Here is a 25,137-nt window from a genome sequence, read left to right as displayed (position 1 = left end):
GATCCCGGCAGGGTAGTGTTCTCTTTCTGCTCTGGGGACCCCTGAGGGCCACCTGCTGCAGGGGGTCTGTGGTAGCGGGGGCCCTTGGATCAGGGCTGTCCCCCATGGGAGGGGGGGAGCCTGGGAACCCCTGAGGGCGCTCCCCTGGGACGTCCAGGGATGTTGGGGCGGAGGCTGGGGCTGGGTGGCGAGAAGGGGGCAGCTGAAGTGGTGAGCGACAGGCGGGCAGAGGGAGCCTGCCGGGGACGTGGGTGGACAGGCCCACGTCTGGATGGGCGAGGGTCTCTGGAGGAGGTGCCCTGGCCTCAAGTGGGATGGCGTCAGCGGCTGTGGGAGGCCCGGGTAGGGAAGGACCGCGCGGGCAGGGGCGGGGACGGTCTTGCATGTGGCCTCTCCTCTGGGAGGCGTGGCTCCCCGTGGGGGTCTGGGGAAGGCAGCCGCCAGGTCCCTGGGCCGCGGCGCTGACCGCACCTTGGGGGGGGTCCTTTGGGAGGCCACGGGTCGGAGTCCTTCCCGGTGCACAGTCTCCCTCTCCCTGGAGGGTGCGATGCCGAGCCCTTGGACGCCCTGGAGGGGGTGGTCTGCCCGGCAGAGCGAGCCACCCGCGCCGCGTGGAGCGCTTCGCCCAGGTCGCGGCGCGGGGGCCTGGGCAGAGCGGGGAGGTCGGCGGCCAGGGACGTCTCTCAGCTGGCAGTGCCTGGGAGGCTGCTCGGGGCGGGTGTCCGGGTCCTGCGGCGGGCGGCTGGATGGCGAGCGGAGACGGGAGGCCTGGGCTTGGGCAGCGGTGGCGGTGTCCTGGCCCCGCAGGTGACGGAGGGCTTTGATGAGGCCCGGCGGCCGCGTGCTTGCCAGGAAGGCCCGGGGCTTGAGGCCCCGGAAGGCCTGGCCCGTTCAGGAGTCCCGGCTGTTTGGGGGAATGTCCCACGCCCTGTGGGGATTTGAGCCGTGTCTCCCGGCCGACTTGGGTGTCCCGGTTGGTGTGTGGTCGGGACTGGGAGGGGCTTGGTGCGGGCGGGAACCGCCGGGTAGCGACCACGTCTCGTCAGGGGGTTCGTGCCTGCTGCTGGGCACGGGAACGGCTCCGGGGGGGTCTTACGGGCGCTGAGGGGATTCCGCATCATGGAGAGGTCAAGGGGAGTTGGTGGCCGTCACCCTTCGTCAGGGCAGGGTAGCCTCAGTGCTCCCGTGCTGGGGTTCCTGGAGAGCCGGCTGGCACGGACAGACTCTTGTGAGGGCAAGTGGCTGATCGTGCGTCGGATGGGTCCAGCAAAGGAGAGAAAGCTTCGGTGCGCGCGCGCTCGCCAGGGAAAGGGTGACAGCGGGTGGGACCGAGAGGGAGAGAGAGAGAGGGAGAGAACAAAGGAAGAGAGAGGGTTTCCGCAGGGGCGGTGAGTCCTGGCGGAAGTCCTGAGGCAGAGGAGGTGCCAGGGGTTTGGGTTTCCCGGTCGTGTCGGGGGTGTGGCGCAGGTTGCCCCAGTGGGCCTGAATGTGCCTCCGTGGGGCACCTTGTTGCCGTGTTGGGGGGTGGGGAGCCGGCCTTGGGGATCCATCTTTCGGGCCCTGGGACGTGGGAGAAGAATGCCGGGGCCTCTCTCTGTGCCCCTGGCACGCCTCTGTGCAGGCCGGGCCTGCACCCCCCCCCGCGCCCGTCCCCCAGGCAGGGTCCGTGTGGCTGCAGACACCCAGAGAGAGGGGAGGCTGGGGAGGCTGGGGAGCCGTGGCAGCCCGATGCAGTGCGGGTCTCCAGGTGGAGGGGCCCTGGTCCCCTGGCGCCAGCGTGGCCCTTCCTCCTTGTGGAAACCCTTGTGGTGTGTGTGCTCTCTCGCCCTGACCCAGGAGAGCAGCATGGCGGACCCCTGATCTTGTGGCGTGCCACCGAGCGAGGCCGAGGAGCTCCCGCAGACCAGTGGGCGTGGCGTCCCTGTCGCGGCTCTGTGGAGACCTGGCGATGGTGAGCGGCCCCTGTCCTCAGTGGTGGAGAACTCGCCCTTGGGGCGCTCGTCTGTCCGGAGCCCCGGGCCAGCCCCGCTTCTCGCGGGCTTTGGCCCCGGCAGGCCAGCTCCGGGGGCGTGAGGGGGAGCGTCCCGTCCTGCCCAGTGGCTCGTCTGTCTGGGCACGCCCCCAAACGCTGCCGTGATGGAGCGGGTGGGATGTCCAGGTGCGGAGGCCGTGAATTTGCCTTGCGGCGGCGGAGCCCGTGCTCGGATCGATGATGACTCCCTCTAAAGCATTCCTTGGAAATCTGAACAAAATGAGTGAGAACTCACTACCGTCTCCTCATCGAAACTGAGGTCCGGCACGTGGCGGCCACCGGGGGCTCGGGGGTAGATGGGCCCTTGGCCTTGGGGCCTCTGGGTGTCAGCAGCCACTCGGGTGAGGTCTGGGGAAGGCGGCCGCCTGCCGGGCCCAGGAAGCATGGGGCCCGTGGCCCGGCGCTGGCCTCGGGGGAGAGGCCGCGTGCCCGAGCGTGCTGGAGATCCCGGGCGGCCTCCCGCCGGCCTTGGGGGGTTTCGCAAGCCGTCACGGGGGCCGAAATTTGGGCCCGGCCCGCGAGGCAAGTGTGCGGCCCTAGGGCCCCAGGGGGCGTCCTGGCCCAGGCCCGGCGCCCTTCTCAGGATGCTGTGGGGAGACGGGATCCCGGCAGGGTAGTGTTCTCTTTCTGCTCTGGGGACCCCTGAGGGCCACCTGCTGCAGGGGGTCTGTGGTAGCGGGGGCCCTTGGATCAGGGCTGTCCCCCATGGGAGGGGGGGAGCCTGGGAACCCCTGAGGGCGCTCCCCTGGGACGTCCAGGGATGTTGGGGCGGAGGCTGGGGCTGGGTGGCGAGAAGGGGGCAGCTGAAGTGGTGAGCGACAGGCGGGCAGAGGGAGCCTGCCGGGGACGTGGGTGGACAGGCCCACGTCTGGATGGGCGAGGGGCTCTGGAGGAGGTGCCCTGGCCTCAAGTGGGATGGCGTCAGCGGCTGTGGGAGGCCCGGGTAGGGAAGGACCGCGCGGGCAGGGGCGGGGACGGTCTTGCATGTGGCCTCTCCTCTGGGAGGCGTGGCTCCCCGTGGGGGTCTGGGGAAGGCAGCCGCCAGGTCCCTGGGCCGCGGCGCTGACCGCACCTTGGGGGGGGTCCTTTGGGAGGCCACGGGTCGGAGTCCTTCCCGGTGCACGGTCTCCCTCTCCCTGGAGGGTGCGATGCCGAGCCCTTGGACGCCCTGGAGGGGGTGGTCTGCCCGGCAGAGCGAGCCACCCGCGCCGCGTGGAGCGCTTCGCCCAGGTCGCGGCGCAGGGGCCTGGGCAGAGCGGGGAGGTCGGCGGCCAGGGACGTCTCTCAGCTGGCAGTGCCTGGGAGGCTGCTCGGGGCGGGTGTCTGGGTCCTGCGGCGGGCGGCTGGATGGCGAGCGGAGACGGGAGGCCTGGGCTTGGGCAGCGGTGGCGGTGTCCTGGCCCCGCAGGTGACGGAGGGCTTTGATGAGGCCCGGCGGCCGCGTGCTTGCCAGGAAGGCCCGGGGCTTGAGGCCCCGGAAGGCCTGGCCCGTTCAGGAGTCCCGGCTGTTTGGGGGAATGTCCCACGCCCTGTGGGGATTTGAGCCGTGTCTCCCGGCCGACTTGGGTGTCCCGGTTGGTGTGTGGTCGGGCCTGGGACGGGCGTGGTGCGGGCGGGAACCGCCGGGTAGCGACCACGTCTCGTCAGGGGGTTCGTGCCTGCTGCTGGGCACGGGAACGGCTCCGGGGGGGTCTTACGGGCGCTGAGGGGATTCCGCATCATGGAGAGGTCAAGGGGAGTTGGTGGCCGTCACCCTTCGTCAGGGCAGGGTAGCCTCAGTGCTCCCGTGCTGGGGTTCCTGGAGAGCCGGCTGGCACGGACAGACTCTTGTGAGGGCAAGTGGCTGATCGTGCGTCGGATGGGTCCAGCAAAGGAGAGAAAGCTTCGGTGCGCGCGCGCTCGCCAGGGAAAGGGTGACAGCGGGTGGGACCGAGAGGGAGAGAGAGAGAGGGAGAGAACAAAGGAAGAGAGAGGGTTTCCGCAGGGGCGGTGAGTCCTGGCGGAAGTCCTGAGGCAGAGGAGGTGCCAGGGGTTTGGGTTTCCCGGTCGTGTCGGGGGTGTGGCGCAGGTTGCCCCAGTGGGCCTGAATGTGCCTCCGTGGGGCACCTTGTTGCCGTGTTGGGGGGCGGGGAGCCGGCCTTGGGGATCCATCTTTCGGGCCCTGGGACGTGGGAGAAGAATGCCGGGGCCTCTCTCTGTGCCCCTGGCACGCCTCTGTGCAGGCCGGGCCTGCACCCCCCCCCGCGCCCGTCCCCCAGGCAGGGTCCGTGTGGCTGCAGACACCCAGAGAGAGGGGAGGCTGGGGAGGCTGGGGAGCCGTGGCAGCCCGATGCAGTGCGGGTCTCCAGGTGGAGGGGCCCTGGTCCCCTGGCGCCAGCGTGGCCCTTCCTCCTTGTGGAAACCCTTGTGGTGTGTGTGCTCTCTCGCCCTGACCCAGGAGAGCAGCATGGCGGACCCCTGATCTTGTGGCGTGCCACCGCGCGAGGCCGAGGACCTCCCGCAGACCAGTGGGCGTGGCGTCCCTGTCGCGGCTCTGTGGAGACCTGGCGATGGTGAGCGGCCCCTGTCCTCAGTGGTGGAGAACTCGCCCTTGGGGCGCTCGTCTGTCCGGAGCCCCGGGCCAGCCCCGCTTCTCGCGGGCTTTGGCCCCGGCAGGCCAGCTCCGGGGGCGTGAGGGGGAGCGTCCCGTCCTGCCCAGTGGCTCCTCTGTCTGGGCACGCCGCCAAACGCTGCCGTGATGGAGCGGGTTGGATGTCCAGGTGCGGAGGCCGTGAATTTGCCTTGTGGCGGCGGAGCCCGTGCTCGGATCGATGATGACTCCCTCTAAAGCATTCCTTGGAAATCTGAACAAAATGAGTGAGAACTCACTACCGTCTCCTGATCGAAACTGAGGTCCGGCACGTGGCGGCCACCGGGGGCTCGGGGGTAGATGGGCCCTTGGCCTTGGGGCCTCTGGGTGTCAGCAGCCACTCGGGTGAGGTCTGGGGAAGGTGGCCGCCTGCCGGGCCCAGGAAGCATGGGGCCCGTGGCCCGGCGCTGGCCTCGGGGGAGAGGCCGCGTGCCCGAGCGTGCTGGAGATCCCGGGCGGCCTCCCGCCGGCCTTGGGGGGTTTCGCAAGCCGTCGCGGGGGCCGAAATTTGGGCCCGGCCCGCGAGGCAAGTGTGCGGCCCTAGGGCCCCAGGGGGCGTCCTGACCCAGGCCCGGCGCCCTTCTCAGGATGCTGTGGGGAGACGGGATCCCGGCAGGGTAGTGTTCTCTTTCTGCTCTGGGGACCCCTGAGGGCCACCTGCTGCAGGGGGTCTGTGGTAGCGGGGGCCCTTGGATCAGGGCTGTCCCCCATGGGAGGGGGGGAGCCTGGGAACCCCTGAGGGCGCTCCCCTGGGACGTCCAGGGATGTTGGGGCGGAGGCTGGGGCTGGGTGGCGAGAAGGGGGCAGCTGAAGTGGTGAGCGACAGGCGGGCAGAGGGAGCCTGCCGGGGACGTGGGTGGACAGGCCCACGTCTGGATGGGCGAGGGGCTCTGGAGGAGGTGCCCTGGCCTCAAGTGGGATGGCGTCAGCGGCTGTGGGAGGCCCGGGTAGGGAAGGACCGCGCGGGCAGGGGCGGGGACGGTCTTGCATGTGGCCTCTCCTCTGGGAGGCGTGGCTCCCCGTGGGGGTCTGGGGAAGGCAGCCGCCAGGTCCCTGGGCCGCGGCGCGGACCGCACCTTGGGGGGGTCCTTTGGGAGGCCACGGGTCGGAGTCCTTCCCGGTGCACGGTCTCCCTCTCCCTGGAGGGTGCGATGCCGAGCCCTTGGACGCCCTGGAGGGGGTGGTCGGCCCGGCAGAGCGAGCCACCCGCGCCGCGTGGAGCGCTTCGCCCAGGTCGCGGCGCAGGGGCCTGGGCAGAGCGGGGAGGTCGGCGGCCAGGGACGTCTCTCAGCTGGCAGTGCCTGGGAGGCTGCTCGGGGCGGGTGTCCGGGTCCTGCGGCGGGCGGCTTGATGGCGAGCGGAGACGGGAGGCCTGGGCTTGGGCAGCGGTGGCGGTGTCCTGGCCCCGACGGTGACGGAGGGCTTTGATGAGGCCCGGCGGCCGCGTGCTTGCCAGGAAGGCCCGGGGCTTGAGGCCCCGGAAGGCCTGGCCCGTTCAGGAGTCCCGGCTGTTTGGGGGAATGTCCCACGCCCTGTGGGGATTTGAGCCGTGTCTCCCGGCCGACTTGGGTGTCCCGGTTGGTGTGTGGTCGGGCCTGGGACGGGCGTGGTGCGGGCGGGAACCGCCGGGTAGCGACCACGTCTCGTCAGGGGGTTCGTGCCTGCTGCTGGGCACGGGAACGGCTCCGGGGGGGTCTTACGGGCGCTGAGGGGATTCCGCATCATGGAGAGGTCAAGGGGAGTTGGTGGCCGTCACCCTTCGTCAGGGCAGGGTAGCGTCAGTGCTCCCGTGCTGGGGTTCCTGGAGAGCCGGCTGGCACGGACAGACTCTTGTGAGGGCAAGTGGCTGATCGTGCGTCGGATGGGTCCAGCAAAGGAGAGAAAGCTTCGGTGCGCGCGCGCTCGCCAGGGAAAGGGTGACAGCGGGTGGGACCGAGAGGGAGAGAGAGAGAGGGAGAGAACAAAGGAAGAGAGAGGGTTTCCGCAGGGGCGGTGAGTCCTGGCGGAAGTCCTGAGGCAGAGGAGGTGCCAGGGGTTTGGGTTTCCCGGTCGTGTCGGGGGTGTGGCGCAGGTTGCCCCAGTGGGCCTGAATGTGCCTCCGTGGGGCACCTTGTTGCCGTGTTGGGGGGCGGGGAGCCGGCCTTGGGGATCCATCTTTCGGGCCCTGGGACGTGGGAGAAGAATGCCGGGGCCTCTCTCTGTGCCCCTGGCACGCCTCTGTGCAGGCCGGGCCTGCACCCCCCCCCGCGCCCGTCCCCCAGGCAGGGTCCGTGTGGCTGCAGACACCCAGAGAGAGGGGAGGCTGGGGAGGCTGGGGAGCCGTGGCAGCCCGATGCAGTGCGGGTCTCCAGGTGGAGGGGCCCTGGTCCCCTGGCGCCAGCGTGGCCCTTCCTCCTTGTGGAAACCCTTGTGGTGTGTGTGCTCTCTCGCCCTGACCCAGGAGAGCAGCATGGCGGACCCCTGATCTTGTGGCGTGCCACCGAGCGAGGCCGAGGAGCTCCCGCAGACCAGTGGGCGTGGCGTCCCTGTCGCGGCTCTGTGGAGACCTGGCGATGGTGAGCGGCCCCTGTCCTCAGTGGTGGAGAACTCGCCCTTGGGGCGCTCGTCTGTCCGGAGCCCCGGGCCAGCCCCGCTTCTCGCGGGCTTTGGCCCCGGCAGGCCAGCTCCGGGGGCGTGAGGGGGAGCGTCCCGTCCTGCCCAGTGGCTCGTCTGTCTGGGCACGCCCCCAAACGCTGCCGTGATGGAGCGGGTGGGATGTCCAGGTGCGGAGGCCGTGAATTTGCCTTGCGGCGGCGGAGCCCGTGCTCGGATCGATGATGACTCCCTCTAAAGCATTCCTTGGAAATCTGAACAAAATGAGTGAGAACTCACTACCGTCTCCTCATCGAAACTGAGGTCCGGCACGTGGCGGCCACCGGGGGCTCGGGGGTAGATGGGCCCTTGGCCTTGGGGCCTCTGGGTGTCAGCAGCCACTCGGGTGAGGTCTGGGGAAGGCGGCCGCCTGCCGGGCCCAGGAAGCATGGGGCCCGTGGCCCGGCGCTGGCCTCGGGGGAGAGGCCGCTTGCCCGAGCGTGCTGGAGATCCCGGGCGGCCTCCCGCCGGCCTTGGGGGGTTTCGCAAGCCGTCACGGGGGCCGAAATTTGGGCCCGGCCCGCGAGGCAAGTGTGCGGCCCTAGGGCCCCAGGGGGCGTCCTGGCCCAGGCCCGGCGCCCTTCTCAGGATGCTGTGGGGAGACGGGATCCCGGCAGGGTAGTGTTCTCTTTCTGCTCTGGGGACCCCTGAGGGCCACCTGCTGCAGGGGGTCTGTGGTAGCGGGGGCCCTTGGATCAGGGCTGTCCCCCATGGGAGGGGGGGAGCCTGGGAACCCCTGAGGGCGCTCCCCTGGGACGTCCAGGGATGTTGGGGCGGAGGCTGGGGCTGGGTGGCGAGAAGGGGGCAGCTGAAGTGGTGAGCGACAGGCGGGCAGAGGGAGCCTGCCGGGGACGTGGGTGGACAGGCCCACGTCTGGATGGGCGAGGGGCTCTGGAGGAGGTGCCCTGGCCTCAAGTGGGATGGCGTCAGCGGCTGTGGGAGGCCCGGGTAGGGAAGGACCGCGCGGGCAGGGGCGGGGACGGTCTTGCATGTGGCCTCTCCTCTGGGAGGCGTGGCTCCCCGTGGGGGTCTGGGGAAGGCAGCCGCCAGGTCCCTGGGCCGCGGCGCTGACCGCACCTTGGGGGGGGTCCTTTGGGAGGCCACGGGTCGGAGTCCTTCCCGGTGCACGGTCTCCCTCTCCCTGGAGGGTGCGATGCCGAGCCCTTGGACGCCCTGGAGGGGGTGGTCTGCCCGGCAGAGCGAGCCACCCGCGCCGCGTGGAGCGCTTCGCCCAGGTCGCGGCGCAGGGGCCTGGGCAGAGCGGGGAGGTCGGCGGCCAGGGACGTCTCTCAGCTGGCAGTGCCTGGGAGGCTGCTCGGGGCGGGTGTCTGGGTCCTGCGGCGGGCGGCTGGATGGCGAGCGGAGACGGGAGGCCTGGGCTTGGGCAGCGGTGGCGGTGTCCTGGCCCCGCAGGTGACGGAGGGCTTTGATGAGGCCCGGCGGCCGCGTGCTTGCCAGGAAGGCCCGGGGCTTGAGGCCCCGGAAGGCCTGGCCCGTTCAGGAGTCCCGGCTGTTTGGGGGAATGTCCCACGCCCTGTGGGGATTTGAGCCGTGTCTCCCGGCCGACTTGGGTGTCCCGGTTGGTGTGTGGTCGGGCCTGGGACGGGCGTGGTGCGGGCGGGAACCGCCGGGTAGCGACCACGTCTCGTCAGGGGGTTCGTGCCTGCTGCTGGGCACGGGAACGGCTCCGGGGGGGTCTTACGGGCGCTGAGGGGATTCCGCATCATGGAGAGGTCAAGGGGAGTTGGTGGCCGTCACCCTTCGTCAGGGCAGGGTAGCCTCAGTGCTCCCGTGCTGGGGTTCCTGGAGAGCCGGCTGGCACGGACAGACTCTTGTGAGGGCAAGTGGCTGATCGTGCGTCGGATGGGTCCAGCAAAGGAGAGAAAGCTTCGGTGCGCGCGCGCTCGCCAGGGAAAGGGTGACAGCGGGTGGGACCGAGAGGGAGAGAGAGAGAGGGAGAGAACAAAGGAAGAGAGAGGGTTTCCGCAGGGGCGGTGAGTCCTGGCGGAAGTCCTGAGGCAGAGGAGGTGCCAGGGGTTTGGGTTTCCCGGTCGTGTCGGGGGTGTGGCGCAGGTTGCCCCAGTGGGCCTGAATGTGCCTCCGTGGGGCACCTTGTTGCCGTGTTGGGGGGCGGGGAGCCGGCCTTGGGGATCCATCTTTCGGGCCCTGGGACGTGGGAGAAGAATGCCGGGGCCTCTCTCTGTGCCCCTGGCACGCCTCTGTGCAGGCCGGGCCTGCACCCCCCCCCGCGCCCGTCCCCCAGGCAGGGTCCGTGTGGCTGCAGACACCCAGAGAGAGGGGAGGCTGGGGAGGCTGGGGAGCCGTGGCAGCCCGATGCAGTGCGGGTCTCCAGGTGGAGGGGCCCTGGTCCCCTGGCGCCAGCGTGGCCCTTCCTCCTTGTGGAAACCCTTGTGGTGTGTGTGCTCTCTCGCCCTGACCCAGGAGAGCAGCATGGCGGACCCCTGATCTTGTGGCGTGCCACCGCGCGAGGCCGAGGACCTCCCGCAGACCAGTGGGCGTGGCGTCCCTGTCGCGGCTCTGTGGAGACCTGGCGATGGTGAGCGGCCCCTGTCCTCAGTGGTGGAGAACTCGCCCTTGGGGCGCTCGTCTGTCCGGAGCCCCGGGCCAGCCCCGCTTCTCGCGGGCTTTGGCCCCGGCAGGCCAGCTCCGGGGGCGTGAGGGGGAGCGTCCCGTCCTGCCCAGTGGCTCCTCTGTCTGGGCACGCCGCCAAACGCTGCCGTGATGGAGCGGGTTGGATGTCCAGGTGCGGAGGCCGTGAATTTGCCTTGTGGCGGCGGAGCCCGTGCTCGGATCGATGATGACTCCCTCTAAAGCATTCCTTGGAAATCTGAACAAAATGAGTGAGAACTCACTACCGTCTCCTGATCGAAACTGAGGTCCGGCACGTGGCGGCCACCGGGGGCTCGGGGGTAGATGGGCCCTTGGCCTTGGGGCCTCTGGGTGTCAGCAGCCACTCGGGTGAGGTCTGGGGAAGGTGGCCGCCTGCCGGGCCCAGGAAGCATGGGGCCCGTGGCCCGGCGCTGGCCTCGGGGGAGAGGCCGCGTGCCCGAGCGTGCTGGAGATCCCGGGCGGCCTCCCGCCGGCCTTGGGGGGTTTCGCAAGCCGTCGCGGGGGCCGAAATTTGGGCCCGGCCCGCGAGGCAAGTGTGCGGCCCTAGGGCCCCAGGGGGCGTCCTGACCCAGGCCCGGCGCCCTTCTCAGGATGCTGTGGGGAGACGGGATCCCGGCAGGGTAGTGTTCTCTTTCTGCTCTGGGGACCCCTGAGGGCCACCTGCTGCAGGGGGTCTGTGGTAGCGGGGGCCCTTGGATCAGGGCTGTCCCCCATGGGAGGGGGGGAGCCTGGGAACCCCTGAGGGCGCTCCCCTGGGACGTCCAGGGATGTTGGGGCGGAGGCTGGGGCTGGGTGGCGAGAAGGGGGCAGCTGAAGTGGTGAGCGACAGGCGGGCAGAGGGAGCCTGCCGGGGACGTGGGTGGACAGGCCCACGTCTGGATGGGCGAGGGGCTCTGGAGGAGGTGCCCTGGCCTCAAGTGGGATGGCGTCAGCGGCTGTGGGAGGCCCGGGTAGGGAAGGACCGCGCGGGCAGGGGCGGGGACGGTCTTGCATGTGGCCTCTCCTCTGGGAGGCGTGGCTCCCCGTGGGGGTCTGGGGAAGGCAGCCGCCAGGTCCCTGGGCCGCGGCGCGGACCGCACCTTGGGGGGGTCCTTTGGGAGGCCACGGGTCGGAGTCCTTCCCGGTGCACGGTCTCCCTCTCCCTGGAGGGTGCGATGCCGAGCCCTTGGACGCCCTGGAGGGGGTGGTCGGCCCGGCAGAGCGAGCCACCCGCGCCGCGTGGAGCGCTTCGCCCAGGTCGCGGCGCAGGGGCCTGGGCAGAGCGGGGAGGTCGGCGGCCAGGGACGTCTCTCAGCTGGCAGTGCCTGGGAGGCTGCTCGGGGCGGGTGTCCGGGTCCTGCGGCGGGCGGCTTGATGGCGAGCGGAGACGGGAGGCCTGGGCTTGGGCAGCGGTGGCGGTGTCCTGGCCCCGACGGTGACGGAGGGCTTTGATGAGGCCCGGCGGCCGCGTGCTTGCCAGGAAGGCCCGGGGCTTGAGGCCCCGGAAGGCCTGGCCCGTTCAGGAGTCCCGGCTGTTTGGGGGAATGTCCCACGCCCTGTGGGGATTTGAGCCGTGTCTCCCGGCCGACTTGGGTGTCCCGGTTGGTGTGTGGTCGGGCCTGGGACGGGCGTGGTGCGGGCGGGAACCGCCGGGTAGCGACCACGTCTCGTCAGGGGGTTCGTGCCTGCTGCTGGGCACGGGAACGGCTCCGGGGGGGTCTTACGGGCGCTGAGGGGATTCCGCATCATGGAGAGGTCAAGGGGAGTTGGTGGCCGTCACCCTTCGTCAGGGCAGGGTAGCGTCAGTGCTCCCGTGCTGGGGTTCCTGGAGAGCCGGCTGGCACGGACAGACTCTTGTGAGGGCAAGTGGCTGATCGTGCGTCGGATGGGTCCAGCAAAGGAGAGAAAGCTTCGGTGCGCGCGCGCTCGCCAGGGAAAGGGTGACAGCGGGTGGGACCGAGAGGGAGAGAGAGAGAGGGAGAGAACAAAGGAAGAGAGAGGGTTTCCGCAGGGGCGGTGAGTCCTGGCGGAAGTCCTGAGGCAGAGGAGGTGCCAGGGGTTTGGGTTTCCCGGTCGTGTCGGGGGTGTGGCGCAGGTTGCCCCAGTGGGCCTGAATGTGCCTCCGTGGGGCACCTTGTTGCCGTGTTGGGGGGCGGGGAGCCGGCCTTGGGGATCCATCTTTCGGGCCCTGGGACGTGGGAGAAGAATGCCGGGGCCTCTCTCTGTGCCCCTGGCACGCCTCTGTGCAGGCCGGGCCTGCACCCCCCCCCGCGCCCGTCCCCCAGGCAGGGTCCGTGTGGCTGCAGACACCCAGAGAGAGGGGAGGCTGGGGAGGCTGGGGAGCCGTGGCAGCCCGATGCAGTGCGGGTCTCCAGGTGGAGGGGCCCTGGTCCCCTGGCGCCAGCGTGGCCCTTCCTCCTTGTGGAAACCCTTGTGGTGTGTGTGCTCTCTCGCCCTGACCCAGGAGAGCAGCATGGCGGACCCCTGATCTTGTGGCGTGCCACCGAGCGAGGCCGAGGAGCTCCCGCAGACCAGTGGGCGTGGCGTCCCTGTCGCGGCTCTGTGGAGACCTGGCGATGGTGAGCGGCCCCTGTCCTCAGTGGTGGAGAACTCGCCCTTGGGGCGCTCGTCTGTCCGGAGCCCCGGGCCAGCCCCGCTTCTCGCGGGCTTTGGCCCCGGCAGGCCAGCTCCGGGGGCGTGAGGGGGAGCGTCCCGTCCTGCCCAGTGGCTCGTCTGTCTGGGCACGCCCCCAAACGCTGCCGTGATGGAGCGGGTTGGATGTCCAGGTGTGGAGGCCGTGAATTTGCCTTGTGGCGGCGGAGCCCGTGCTCGGATCGATGATGACTCCCTCTAAAGCATTCCTTGGAAATCTGAACAAAATGAGTGAGAACTCACTACCGTCTCCTGATCGAAACTGAGGTCCGGCACGTGGCGGCCACTGGGGGCTCGGGGGTAGATGGGCCCTTGGCCTTGGGGCCTCTGGGTGTCAGCAGCCACTCGGGTGAGGTCTGGGGAAGGCGGCCACCTGCCGGGCCCAGGAAGCATGGGGCCCGTGGCCCGGCGCTGGCCTCGGGGGAGAGGCCGCGTGCCCGAGCGTGCTGGAGATCCCGGGCGGCCTCCCGCCGGCCTTGGGGGGTTTCGCAAGCCGTCGCGGGGGCCGAAATTTGGGCCCGGCCCGCGAGGCAAGTGTGCGGCCCTAGGGCCCCAGGGGGCGTCCTGGCCCAGGCCCGGCGCCCTTCTCAGGATGCTGTGGGGAGACAGGATCCCGGCAGGGTAGTGTTCTCTTTCTGCTCTGGGGACCCCTGAGGGCCACCTGCTGCAGGGGGTCTGTGGTAGCGGGGGCCCTTGGATCAGGGCTGTCCCCCATGGGAGGGGGGGAGCCTGGGAACCCCTGAGGGCGCTCCCCTGGGACGTCCAGGGATGTTGGGGCGGAGGCTGGGGCTGGGTGGCGAGAAGGGGGCAGCTGAAGTGGTGAGCGACAGGCGGGCAGAGGGAGCCTGCCGGGGACGTGGGTGGACAGGCCCACGTCTGGATGGGCGAGGGGCTCTGGAGGAGGTGCCCTGGCCTCAAGTGGGATGGCGTCAGCGGCTGTGGGAGGCCCGGGTAGGGAAGGACCGCGCGGGCAGGGGCGGGGACGGTCTTGCATGTGGCCTCTCCTCTGGGAGGCGTGGCTCCCCGTGGGGGTCTGGGGAAGGCAGCCGCCAGGTCCCTGGGCCGCGGCGCTGACCGCACCTTGGGGGGGGTCCTTTGGGAGGCCACGGGTCGGAGTCCTTCCCGGTGCACGGTCTCCCTCTCCCTGGAGGGTGCGATGCCGAGCCCTTGGACGCCCTGGAGGGGGTGGTCTGCCCGGCAGAGCGAGCCACCCGCGCCGCGTGGAGCGCTTCGCCCAGGTCGCGGCGCGGGGGCCTGGGCAGAGCGGGGAGGTCGGCGGCCAGGGACGTCTCTCAGCTGGCAGTGCCTGGGAGGCTGCTCGGGGCGGGTGTCCGGGTCCTGCGGCGGGCGGCTTGATGGCGAGCGGAGACGGGAGGCCTGGGCTTGGGCAGCGGTGGCGGTGTCCTGGCCCCGACGGTGACGGAGGGCTTTGATGAGGCCCGGCGGCCGCGTGCTTGCCAGGAAGGCCCGGGGCTTGAGGCCCCGGAAGGCCTGGCCCGTTCAGGAGTCCCGGCTGTTTGGGGGAATGTCCCACGCCCTGTGGGGATTTGAGCCGTGTCTCCCGGCCGACTTGGGTGTCCCGGTTGGTGTGTGGTCGGGCCTGGGACGGGCGTGGTGCGGGCGGGAACCGCCGGGTAGCGACCACGTCTCGTCAGGGGGTTCGTGCCTGCTGCTGGGCACGGGAACGGCTCCGGGGGGGTCTTACGGGCGCTGAGGGGATTCCGCATCATGGAGAGGTCAAGGGGAGTTGGTGGCCGTCACCCTTCGTCAGGGCAGGGTAGCCTCAGTGCTCCCGTGCTGGGGTTCCTGGAGAGCCGGCTGGCACGGACAGACTCTTGTGAGGGCAAGTGGCTGATCGTGCGTCGGATGGGTCCAGCAAAGGAGAGAAAGCTTCGGTGCGCGCGCGCTCGCCAGGGAAAGGGTGACAGCGGGTGGGACCGAGAGGGAGAGAGAGAGAGGGAGAGAACAAAGGAAGAGAGAGGGTTTCCGCAGGGGCGGTGAGTCCTGGCGGAAGTCCTGAGGCAGAGGAGGTGCCAGGGGTTTGGGTTTCCCGGTCGTGTCGGGGGTGTGGCGCAGGTTGCCCCAGTGGGCCTGAATGTGCCTCCGTGGGGCACCTTGTTGCCGTGTTGGGGGGCGGGGAGCCGGCCTTGGGGATCCATCTTTCGGGCCCTGGGACGTGGGAGAAGAATGCCGGGGCCTCTCTCTGTGCCCCTGGCACGCCTCTGTGCAGGCCGGGCCTGCACCCCCCCCCGCGCCCGTCCCCCAGGCAGGGTCCGTGTGGCTGCAGACACCCAGAGAGAGGGGAGGCTGGGGAGGCTGGGGAGCCGTGGCAGCCCGATGCAGTGCGGGTCTCCAGGTGGAGGGGCCCTGGTCCCCTGGCGCCAGCGTGGCCCTTCCTCCTTGTGGAAACCCTTGTGGTGTGTGTGCTCTCTCGCCCTGACCCAGGAGAGCAGCATGGCGGACCCCTGATCTTGTGGCGTGCCACCGCGCGAGGCCGAGGACCTCCCGCAGCCCAATGGGCGTGGCGTCCTTGTCGCGGCTCTGTGGAGACCTGGCGATGGTGAGCGGCCCCTGTCCTCAGTGGTGGAGAACTCGCCCTTGGGGCGCTCGTCTGTCCGGAGCCCCGGGCCAGCCCCGCTTCTCGCGGGCTTTGGCCCCGGCAGGCCAGCTCCGGGGGCGTGAGGGGGAGCGTCCCGTCCTGCCCAGTGGCTCGTCTGTCTGGGCACGCCCCCAAACGCTGCCGTGATGGAGCGGGTGGGATGTCCAGGTGCGGAGGCCGTGAATTTGCCTTGTGGCGGCGGAGCCCGTGCTCGGATCGATGATGACTCCCTCTAAAGCATTCCTTGGAAATCTGAACAAAATGAGTGAGAACTCACTACCGTCTCCTCATCGAAACTGAGGTCCGGCACGTGGCGGCCACCGGGGGCTCGGGGGTAGATGGGCCCTTGGCCTTGGGGCCTCTGGGTGTCAGCAGCCACTCGGGTGAGGTCTGGGGAAGGCGGCCGCCTGCCGGGCCCAGGAAGCATGGGGCCCGTGGCCCGGCGCTGGCCTCGGGGGAGAGGCCGCGTGCCCGAGCGTGCTGGAGATCCCGGGCGGCCTCCCGCCGGCCTTGGGGGGTTTCGCAAGCCGTCGCGGGGGCCGAAATTTGGGCCCGGCCCGCGAGGCAAGTGTGCGGCCCTAGGGCCCCAGGGGGCGTCCTGGCCCAGGCCCAGCGCCCTTCTCAGGATGCTGTGGGGAGACGGGATCCCGGCAGGGTAGTGTTCTCTTTCTGCTCTGGGGACCCCTGAGGGCCACCTGCTGCAGGGGGTCTGTGGTAGCGGGGGCCCTTGGATCAGGGCTGTCCCCCATGGGAGGGGGGGAGCCTGGGAACCCCTGAGGGCGCTCCCCTGGGACGTCCAGGGATGTTGGGGCGGAGGCTGGGGCTGGGTGGCGAGAAGGGGGCAGCTGAAGTGGTGAGCGACAGGCGGGCAGAGGGAGCCTGCCGGGGACGTGGGTGGACAGGCCCACGTCTGGATGGGCGAGGGGCTCTGGAGGAGGTGCCCTGGCCTCAAGTGGGATGGCGTCAGCGGCTGTGGGAGGCCCGGGTAGGGAAGGACCGCGCGGGCAGGGGCGGGGACGGTCTTGCATGTGGCCTCTCCTCTGGGAGGCGTGGCTCCCCGTGGGGGTCTGGGGAAGGCAGCCGCCAGGTCCCTGGGCCGCGGCGCTGACCGCACCTTGGGGGGGGTCCTTTGGGAGGCCACGGGTCGGAGTCCTTCCCGGTGCACGGTCTCCCTCTCCCTGGAGGGTGCGATGCCGAGCCCTTGGACGCCCTGGAGGGGGTGGTCTGCCCGGCAGAGCGAGCCACCCGCGCCGCGTGGAGCGCTTCGCCCAGGTCGCGGCGCAGGGGCCTGGGCAGAGCGGGGAGGTCGGCGGCCAGGGACGTCTCTCAGCTGGCAGTGCCTGGGAGGCTGCTCGGGGCGGGTGTCCGGGTCCTGCGGCGGGCGGCTGGATGGCGAGCGGAGACGGGAGGCCTGGGCTTGGGCAGCGGTGGCGGTGTCCTGGCCCCGCAGGTGACGGAGGGCTTTGATGAGGCCCGGCGGCCGCGTGCTTGCCAGGAAGGCCCGGGGCTTGAGGCCCCGGAAGGCCTGGCCCGTTCAGGAGTCCCGGCTGTTTGGGGGAATGTCCCACGCCCTGTGGGGATTTGAGCCGTGTCTCCCGGCCGACTTGGGTGTCCCGGTTGGTGTGTGGTCGGGCCTGGGACGGGCGTGGTGCGGGCGGGAACCGCCAGGTAGCGACCACGTCTCGTCAGGGGGTTCGTGCCTGCTGCTGGGCACGGGAACGGCTCCGGGGGGGTCTTACGGGCGCTGAGGGGATTCCGCATCATGGAGAGGTCAAGGGGAGTTGGTGGCCGTCACCCTTCGTCAGGGCAGGGTAGCCTCAGTGCTCCCGTGCTGGGGTTCCTGGAGAGCCGGCTGGCACGGACAGACTCTTGTGAGGGCAAGTGGCTGATCGTGCGTCGGATGGGTCCAGCAAAGGAGAGAAAGCTTCGGTGCGCGCGCGCTCGCCAGGGAAAGGGTGACAGCGGGTGGGACCGAGAGGGAGAGAGAGAGAGGGAGAGAACAAAGGAAGAGAGAGGGTTTCCGCAGGGGCGGTGAGTCCTGGCGGAAGTCCTGAGGCAGAGGAGGTGCCAGGGGTTTGGGTTTCCCGGTCGTGTCGGGGGTGTGGCGCAGGTTGCCCCAGTGGGCCTGAATGTGCCTCCGTGGGGCACCTTGTTGCCGTGTTGGGGGGCGGGGAGCCGGCCTTGGGGATCCATCTTTCGGGCCCTGGGACGTGGGAGAAGAATGCCGGGGCCTCTCTCTGTGCCCCTGGCACGCCTCTGTGCAGGCCGGGCCTGCACCCCCCCCCGCGCCCGTCCCCCAGGCAGGGTCCGTGTGGCTGCAGACACCCAGAGAGAGGGGAGGCTGGGGAGGCTGGGGAGCCGTGGCAGCCCGATGCAGTGCGGGTCTCCAGGTGGAGGGGCCCTGGTCCCCTGGCGCCAGCGTGGCCCTTCCTCCTTGTGGAAACCCTTGTGGTGTGTGTGCTCTCTCGCCCTGACCCAGGAGAGCAGCATGGCGGACCCCTGATCTTGTGGCGTGCCACCGAGCGAGGCCGAGGAGCTCCCGCAGACCAGTGGGCGTGGCGTCCCTGTCGCGGCTCTGTGGAGACCTGGCGATGGTGAGCGGCCCCTGTCCTCAGTGGTGGAGAACTCGCCCTTGGGGCGCTCGTCTGTCCGGAGCCCCGGGCCAGCCCCGCTTCTCGCGGGCTTTGGCCCCGGCAGGCCAGCTCCGGGGGCGTGAGGGGGAGCGTCCCGTCCTGCCCAGTGGCTCGTCTGTCTGGGCACGCCCCCAAACGCTGCCGTGATGGAGCGGGTGGGATGTCCAGGTGCGGAGGCCGTGAATTTGCCTTGCGGCGGCGGAGCCCGTGCTCGGATCGATGATGACTCCCTCTAAAGCATTCCTTGGAAATCTGAACAAAATGAGTGAGAACTCACTACCGTCTCCTCATCGAAACTGAGGTCCGGCACGTGGCGGCCACCGGGGGCTCGGGGGTAGATGGGCCCTTGGCCTTGGGGCCTCTGGGTGTCAGCAGCCACTCGGGTGAGGTCTGGGGAAGGCGGCCGCCTGCCGGGCCCAGGAAGCATGGGGCCCGTGGCCCGGCGCTGGCCTCGGGGGAGAGGCCGCGTGCCCGAGCGTGCTGGAGATCCCGGGCGGCCTCCCGCCGGCCTTGGGGGGTTTCGCAAGCCGTCACGGGGGCCGAAATTTGGGCCCGGCCCGCGAGGCAAGTGTGCGGCCCTAGGGCCCCAGGGGGCGTCCTGGCCCAGGCCCGGCGCCCTTCTCAGGATGCTGTGGGGAGACGGGATCCCGGCAGGGTAGTGTTCTCTTTCTGCTCTGGGGACCCCTGAGGGCCACCTGCTGCAGGGGGTCTGTGGTAGCGGGGGCCCTTGGATCAGGGCTGTCCCCCATGGGAGGGGGGGAGCCTGGGAACCCCTGAGGGCGCTCCCCTGGGACGTCCAGGGATGTTGGGGCGGAGGCTGGGGCTGGGTGGCGAGAAGGGGGCAGCTGAAGTGGTGAGCGACAGGCGGGCAGAGGGAGCCTGCCGGGGACGTGGGTGGACAGGCCCACGTCTGGATGGGCGAGGGGCTCTGGAGGAGGTGCCCTGGCCTCAAGTGGGATGGCGTCAGCGGCTGTGGGAGGCCCGGGTAGGGAAGGACCGCGCGGGCAGGGGCGGGGACGGTCTTGCATGTGGCCTCTCCTCTGGGAGGCGTGGCTCCCCGTGGGGGTCTGGGGAAGGCAGCCGCCAGGTCCCTGGGCCGCGGCGCTGACCGCACCTTGGGGGGGGTCCTTTGGGAGGCCACGGGTCGGAGTCCTTCCCGGTGCACGGTCTCCCTCTCCCTGGAGGGTGCGATGCCGAGCCCTTGGACGCCCTGGAGGGGGTGGTCTGCCCGGCAGAGCGAGCCACCCGCGCCGCGTGGAGCGCTTCGCCCAGGTCGCGGCGCAGGGGCCTGGGCAGAGCGGGGAGGTCGGCGGCCAGGGACGTCTCTCAGCTGGCAGTGCCTGGGAGGCTGCTCGGGGCGGGTGTCTGGGTCCTGCGGCGGGCGGCTGGATGGCGAGCGGAGACGGGAGGCCTGGGCTTGGGCAGCGGTGGCGGTGTCCTGGCCCCGCAGGTGACGGAGGGCTTTGATGAGGCCCGGCGGCCGCGTGCTTGCCAGGAAGGCCCGGGGCTTGAGGCCCCGGAAGGCCTGGCCCGTTCAGGAGTCCCGGCTGTTTGGGGGAATGTCCCACGCCCTGTGGGGATTTGAGCCGTGTCTCCCGGCCGACTTGGGTGTCCCGGTTGGTGTGTGGTCGGGCCTGGGACGGGCGTGGTGCGGGCGGGAACCGCCGGGTAGCGACCACGTCTCGTCAGGGGGTTCGTGCCTGCTGCTGGGCACGGGAACGGCTCCGGGGGGGTCTTACGGGCGCTGAGGGGATTCCGCATCATGGAGAGGTCAAGGGGAGTTGGTGGCCGTCACCCTTCGTCAGGGCAGGGTAGCCTCAGTGCTCCCGTGCTGGGGTTCCTGGAGAGCCGGCTGGCACGGACAGACTCTTGTGAGGGCAAGTGGCTGATCGTGCGTCGGATGGGTCCAGCAAAGGAGAGAAAGCTTCGGTGCGCGCGCGCTCGCCAGGGAAAGGGTGACAGCGGGTGGGACCGAGAGGGAGAGAGAGAGAGGGAGAGAACAAAGGAAGAGAGAGGGTTTCCGCAGGGGCGGTGAGTCCTGGCGGAAGTCCTGAGGCAGAGGAGGTGCCAGGGGTTTGGGTTTCCCGGTCGTGTCGGGGGTGTGGCGCAGGTTGCCCCAGTGGGCCTGAATGTGCCTCCGTGGGGCACCTTGTTGCCGTGTTGGGGGGCGGGGAGCCGGCCTTGGGGATCCATCTTTCGGGCCCTGGGACGTGGGAGAAGAATGCCGGGGCCTCTCTCTGTGCCCCTGGCACGCCTCTGTGCAGGCCGGGCCTGCACCCCCCCCCGCGCCCGGCCCCCAGGCAGGGTCCGTGTGGCTGCAGACACCCAGAGAGAGGGGAGGCTGGGGAGGCTGGGGAGCCGTGGCAGCCCGATGCAGTGCGGGTCTCCAGGTGGAGGGGCCCTGGTCCCCTGGCGCCAGCGTGGCCCTTCCTCCTTGTGGAAACCCTTGTGGTGTGTGTGCTCTCTCGCCCTGACCCAGGAGAGCAGCATGGCGGACCCCTGATCTTGTGGCGTGCCACCGAGCGAGGCCGAGGAGCTCCCGCAGACCAGTGGGCGTGGCGTCCCTGTCGCGGCTCTGTGGAGACCTGGCGATGGTGAGCGGCCCCTGTCCTCAGTGGTGGAGAACTCGCCCTTGGGGCGCTCGTCTGTCCGGAGCCCCGGGCCAGCCCCGCTTCTCGCGGGCTTTGGCCCCGGCAGGCCAGCTCCGGGGGCGTGAGGGGGAGCGTCCCGTCCTGCCCAGTGGCTCGTCTGTCTGGGCACGCCGCCAAACGCTGCCGTGATGGAGCGGGTTGGATGTCCAGGTGCGGAGGCCGTGAATTTGCCTTGTGGCGGCGGAGCCCGTGCTCGGATCGATGATGACTCCCTCTAAAGCATTCCTTGGAAATCTGAACAAAATGAGTGAGAACTCACTACCGTCTCCTGATCGAAACTGAGGTCCGGCACGTGGCGGCCACCGGGGGCTCGGGGGTAGATGGGCCCTTGGCCTTGGGGCCTCTGGGTGTCAGCAGCCACTCGGGTGAGGTCTGGGGAAGGTGGCCGCCTGCCGGGCCCAGGAAGCATGGGGCCCGTGGCCCGGCGCTGGCCTCGGGGGAGAGGCCGCGTGCCCGAGCGTGCTGGAGATCCCGGGCGGCCTCCCGCCGGCCTTGGGGGGTTTCGCAAGCCGTCGCGGGGGCCGAAATTTGGGCCCGGCCCGCGAGGCAAGTGTGCGGCCCTAGGGCCCCAGGGGGCGTCCTGACCCAGGCCGGGCGCCCTTCTCAGGATGCTGTGGGGAGACGGGATCCCGGCAGGGTAGTGTTCTCTTTCTGCTCTGGGGACCCCTGAGGGCCACCTGCTGCAGGGGGTCTGTGGTAGCGGGGGCCCTTGGATCAGGGCTGTCCCCCATGGGAGGGGGGGAGCCTGGGAACCCCTGAGGGCGCTCCCCTGGGACGTCCAGGGATGTTGGGGCGGAGGCTGGGGCTGGGTGGCGAGAAGGGGGCAGCTGAAGTGGTGAGCGACAGGCGGGCAGAGGGAGCCTGCCGGGGACGTGGGTGGACAGGCCCACGTCTGGATGGGCGAGGGGCTCTGGAGGAGGTGCCCTGGCCTCAAGTGGGATGGCGTCAGCGGCTGTGGGAGGCCCGGGTAGGGAAGGACCGCGCGGGCAGGGGCGGGGACGGTCTTGCATGTGGCCTCTCCTCTGGGAGGCGTGGCTCCCCGTGGGGGTCTGGGGAAGGCAGCCGCCAGGTCCCTGGGCCGCGGCGCGGACCGCACCTTGGGGGGGTCCTTTGGGAGGCCACGGGTCGGAGTCCTTCCCGGTGCACGGTCTCCCTCTCCCTGGAGGGTGCGATGCCGAGCCCTTGGACGCCCTGGAGGGGGTGGTCGGCCCGGCAGAGCGAGCCACCCGCGCCGCGTGGAGCGCTTCGCCCAGGTCGCGGCGCAGGGGCCTGGGCAGAGCGGGGAGGTCGGCGGCCAGGGACGTCTCTCAGCTGGCAGTGCCTGGGAGGCTGCTCGGGGCGGGTGTCCAGGTCCTGCGGCGGGCGGCTGGATGGCGAGCGGAGACGGGAGGCCTGGGCTTGGGCAGCGGTGGCGGTGTCCTGGCCCCGACGGTGACGGAGGGCTTTGATGAGGCCCGGCGGCCGCGTGCTTGCCAGGAAGGCCCGGGGCTTGAGGCCCCGGAAGGCCTGGCCCGTTCAGGAGTCCCGGCTGTTTGGGGGAATGTCCCACGCCCTGTGGGGATTTGAGCCGTGTCTCCCGGCCGACTTGGGTGTCCCGGTTGGTGTGTGGTCGGGCCTGGGACGGGCGTGGTGCGGGCGGGAACCGCCGGGTAGCGACCACGTCTCGTCAGGGGGTTCGTGCCTGCTGCTGGGCACGGGAACGGCTCCGGGGGGGTCTTACGGGCGCTGAGGGGATTCCGCATCATGGAGAGGTCAAGGGGAGTTGGTGGCCGTCACCCTTCGTCAGGGCAGGGTAGCCTCAGTGCTCCCGTGCTGGGGTTCCTGGAGAGCCGGCTGGCACGGACAGACTCTTGTGAGGGCAAGTGGCTGATCGTGCGTCGGATGGGTCCAGCAAAGGAGAGAAAGCTTCGGTGCGCGCGCGCTCGCCAGGGAAAGGGTGACAGCGGGTGGGACCGAGAGGGAGAGAGAGAGAGGGAGAGAACAAAGGAAGAGAGAGGGTTTCCGCAGGGGCGGTGAGTCCTGGCGGAAGTCCTGAGGCAGAGGAGGTGCCAGGGGTTTGGGTTTCCCGGTCGTGTCGGGGGTGTGGCGCAGGTTGCCCCAGTGGGCCTGAATGTGCCTCCGTGGGGCACCTTGTTGCCGTGTTGGGGGGCGGGGAGCCGGCCTTGGGGATCCATCTTTCGGGCCCTGGGACGTGGGAGAAGAATGCCGGGGCCTCTCTCTGTGCCCCTGGCACGCCTCTGTGCAGGCCGGGCCTGCACCACCCCCCGCGCCCGGCCCCCAGGCAGGGTCCGTGTGGCTGCAGACACCCAGAGAGAGGGGAGGCTGGGGAGGCTGGGGAGCCGTGGCAGCCCGATGCAGTGCGGGTCTCCAGGTGGAGGGGCCCTGGTCCCCTGGCGCCAGCGTGGCCCTTCCTCCTTGTGGAAACCCTTGTGGTGTGTGTGCTCTCTCGCCCTGACCCAGGAGAGCAGCATGGCGGACCCCTGATCTTGTGGCGTGCCACCGAGCGAGGCCGAGGAGCTCCCGCAGACCAGTGGGCGTGGCGTCCTTGTCGCGGCTCTGTGGAGATCTGGCGATGGTGAGCGGCCCCTGTCCTCAGTGGTGGAGAACTCGCCCTTGGGGCGCTCGTCTGTCCGGAGCCCCGGGCCAGCCCCGCTTCTCGCGGGCTTTGGCCCCGGCAGGCCAGCTCCGGGGGCGTGAGGGGGAGCGTCCCGTCCTGCCCAGTGGCTCGTCTGTCTGGGCACGCCCCCAAACGCTGCCGTGATGGAGCGGGTTGGATGTCCAGGTGTGGAGGCCGTGAATTTGCCTTGTGGCGGCGGAGCCCGTGCTCGGATCGATGATGACTCCCTCTAAAGCATTCCTTGGAAATCTGAACAAAATGAGTGAGAACTCACTACCGTCTCCTGATCGAAACTGAGGTCCGGCACGTGGCGGCCACTGGGGGCTCGGGGGTAGATGGGCCCTTGGCCTTGGGGCCTCTGGGTGTCAGCAGCCACTCGGGTGAGGTCTGGGGAAGGCGGCCACCTGCCGGGCCCAGGAAGCATGGGGCCCGTGGCCCGGCGCTGGCCTCGGGGGAGAGGCCGCGTGCCCGAGCGTGCTGGAGATCCCGGGCGGCCTCCCGCCGGCCTTGGGGGGTTTCGCAAGCCGTCGCGGGGGCCGAAATTTGGGCCCGGCCCGCGAGGCAAGTGTGCGGCCCTAGGGCCCCAGGGGGCGTCCTGGCCCAGGCCCGGCGCCCTTCTCAGGATGCTGTGGGGAGACAGGATCCCGGCAGGGTAGTGTTCTCTTTCTGCTCTGGGGACCCCTGAGGGCCACCTGCTGCAGGGGGTCTGTGGTAGCGGGGGCCCTTGGATCAGGGCTGTCCCCCATGGGAGGGGGGGAGCCTGGGAACCCCTGAGGGCGCTCCCCTGGGACGTCCAGGGATGTTGGGGCGGAGGCTGGGGCTGGGTGGCGAGAAGGGGGCAGCTGAAGTGGTGAGCGACAGGCGGGCAGAGGGAGCCTGCCGGGGACGTGGGTGGACAGGCCCACGTCTGGATGGGCGAGGGGCTCTGGAGGAGGTGCCCTGGCCTCAAGTGGGATGGCGTCAGCGGCTGTGGGAGGCCCGGGTAGGGAAGGACCGCGCGGGCAGGGGCGGGGACGGTCTTGCATGTGGCCTCTCCTCTGGGAGGCGTGGCTCCCCGTGGGGGTCTGGGGAAGGCAGCCGCCAGGTCCCTGGGCCGCGGCGCTGACCGCACCTTGGGGGGGGTCCTTTGGGAGGCCACGGGTCGGAGTCCTTCCCGGTGCACGGTCTCCCTCTCCCTGGAGGGTGCGATGCCGAGCCCTTGGACGCCCTGGAGGGGGTGGTCTGCCCGGCAGAGCGAGCCACCCGCGCCGCGTGGAGCGCTTCGCCCAGGTCGCGGCGCGGGGGCCTGGGCAGAGCGGGGAGGTCGGCGGCCAGGGACGTCTCTCAGCTGGCAGTGCCTGGGAGGCTGCTCGGGGCGGGTGTCCGGGTCCTGCGGCGGGCGGCTTGATGGCGAGCGGAGACGGGAGGCCTGGGCTTGGGCAGCGGTGGCGGTGTCCTGGCCCCGACGGTGACGGAGGGCTTTGATGAGGCCCGGCGGCCGCGTGCTTGCCAGGAAGGCCCGGGGCTTGAGGCCCCGGAAGGCCTGGCCCGTTCAGGAGTCCCGGCTGTTTGGGGGAATGTCCCACGCCCTGTGGGGATTTGAGCCGTGTCTCCCGGCCGACTTGGGTGTCCCGGTTGGTGTGTGGTCGGGCCTGGGACGGGCGTGGTGCGGGCGGGAACCGCCGGGTAGCGACCACGTCTCGTCAGGGGGTTCGTGCCTGCTGCTGGGCACGGGAACGGCTCCGGGGGGGTCTTACGGGCGCTGAGGGGATTCCGCATCATGGAGAGGTCAAGGGGAGTTGGTGGCCGTCACCCTTCGTCAGGGCAGGGTAGCCTCAGTGCTCCCGTGCTGGGGTTCCTGGAGAGCCGGCTGGCACGGACAGACTCTTGTGAGGGCAAGTGGCTGATCGTGCGTCGGATGGGTCCAGCAAAGGAGAGAAAGCTTCGGTGCGCGCGCGCTCGCCAGGGAAAGGGTGACAGCGGGTGGGACCGAGAGGGAGAGAGAGAGAGGGAGAGAACAAAGGAAGAGAGAGGGTTTCCGCAGGGGCGGTGAGTCCTGGCGGAAGTCCTGAGGCAGAGGAGGTGCCAGGGGTTTGGGTTTCCC

General features: G+C 70.6%; 9 non-coding genes across 9 annotated transcripts; all 9 read left to right on the top strand.

Annotated features, from left to right (window-relative positions):
- Positions 1–2,203: 2,203 nt before the first annotated feature.
- LOC146406515 (small nucleolar RNA SNORD116) lies at positions 2,204–2,295 on the top strand. The gene has a single exon (XR_014833063.1). It is a non-coding gene; the product is annotated as a small nucleolar RNA SNORD116 (small nucleolar RNA).
- A 2,541-nt stretch (positions 2,296–4,836) lies between these two features.
- LOC146406514 (small nucleolar RNA SNORD116) lies at positions 4,837–4,928 on the top strand. The gene has a single exon (XR_014833396.1). It is a non-coding gene; the product is annotated as a small nucleolar RNA SNORD116 (small nucleolar RNA).
- A 2,540-nt stretch (positions 4,929–7,468) lies between these two features.
- LOC146406513 (small nucleolar RNA SNORD116) lies at positions 7,469–7,560 on the top strand. Its single transcript, XR_014833061.1, has one exon. It is a non-coding gene; the product is annotated as a small nucleolar RNA SNORD116 (small nucleolar RNA).
- Positions 7,561–10,101: 2,541 nt separating this feature from the next.
- LOC146406512 (small nucleolar RNA SNORD116) lies at positions 10,102–10,193 on the top strand. Its single transcript, XR_014833387.1, has one exon. It is a non-coding gene; the product is annotated as a small nucleolar RNA SNORD116 (small nucleolar RNA).
- A 2,540-nt stretch (positions 10,194–12,733) lies between these two features.
- LOC146406511 (small nucleolar RNA SNORD116) lies at positions 12,734–12,825 on the top strand. The gene has a single exon (XR_014833382.1). It is a non-coding gene; the product is annotated as a small nucleolar RNA SNORD116 (small nucleolar RNA).
- Positions 12,826–15,366: 2,541 nt separating this feature from the next.
- LOC146406510 (small nucleolar RNA SNORD116) lies at positions 15,367–15,458 on the top strand. The gene has a single exon (XR_014833056.1). It is a non-coding gene; the product is annotated as a small nucleolar RNA SNORD116 (small nucleolar RNA).
- A 2,541-nt stretch (positions 15,459–17,999) lies between these two features.
- LOC146406509 (small nucleolar RNA SNORD116) lies at positions 18,000–18,091 on the top strand. Its single transcript, XR_014833055.1, has one exon. It is a non-coding gene; the product is annotated as a small nucleolar RNA SNORD116 (small nucleolar RNA).
- Positions 18,092–20,632: 2,541 nt separating this feature from the next.
- Positions 20,633–20,724, top strand: LOC146406508 (small nucleolar RNA SNORD116). The gene has a single exon (XR_014833374.1). It is a non-coding gene; the product is annotated as a small nucleolar RNA SNORD116 (small nucleolar RNA).
- Positions 20,725–23,264: 2,540 nt separating this feature from the next.
- Positions 23,265–23,356, top strand: LOC146406507 (small nucleolar RNA SNORD116). The gene has a single exon (XR_014833359.1). It is a non-coding gene; the product is annotated as a small nucleolar RNA SNORD116 (small nucleolar RNA).
- Positions 23,357–25,137: the final 1,781 nt, after the last annotated feature.

The sequence above is a fragment of the Sus scrofa genome, chromosome 1 (genome assembly GCF_054392235.1).
Source record: "Sus scrofa isolate SSC_HxYL_T2T_F1_AM1 chromosome 1, Sscrofa_HxYL_maternal_Yorkshire_Landrace_v2.0, whole genome shotgun sequence".
Taxonomy (NCBI): domain Eukaryota; kingdom Metazoa; phylum Chordata; class Mammalia; order Artiodactyla; family Suidae; genus Sus; species Sus scrofa.
Note: the sequence above shows the minus strand (reverse complement) of the source record. Positions and strands in the feature narration are given on the sequence as shown.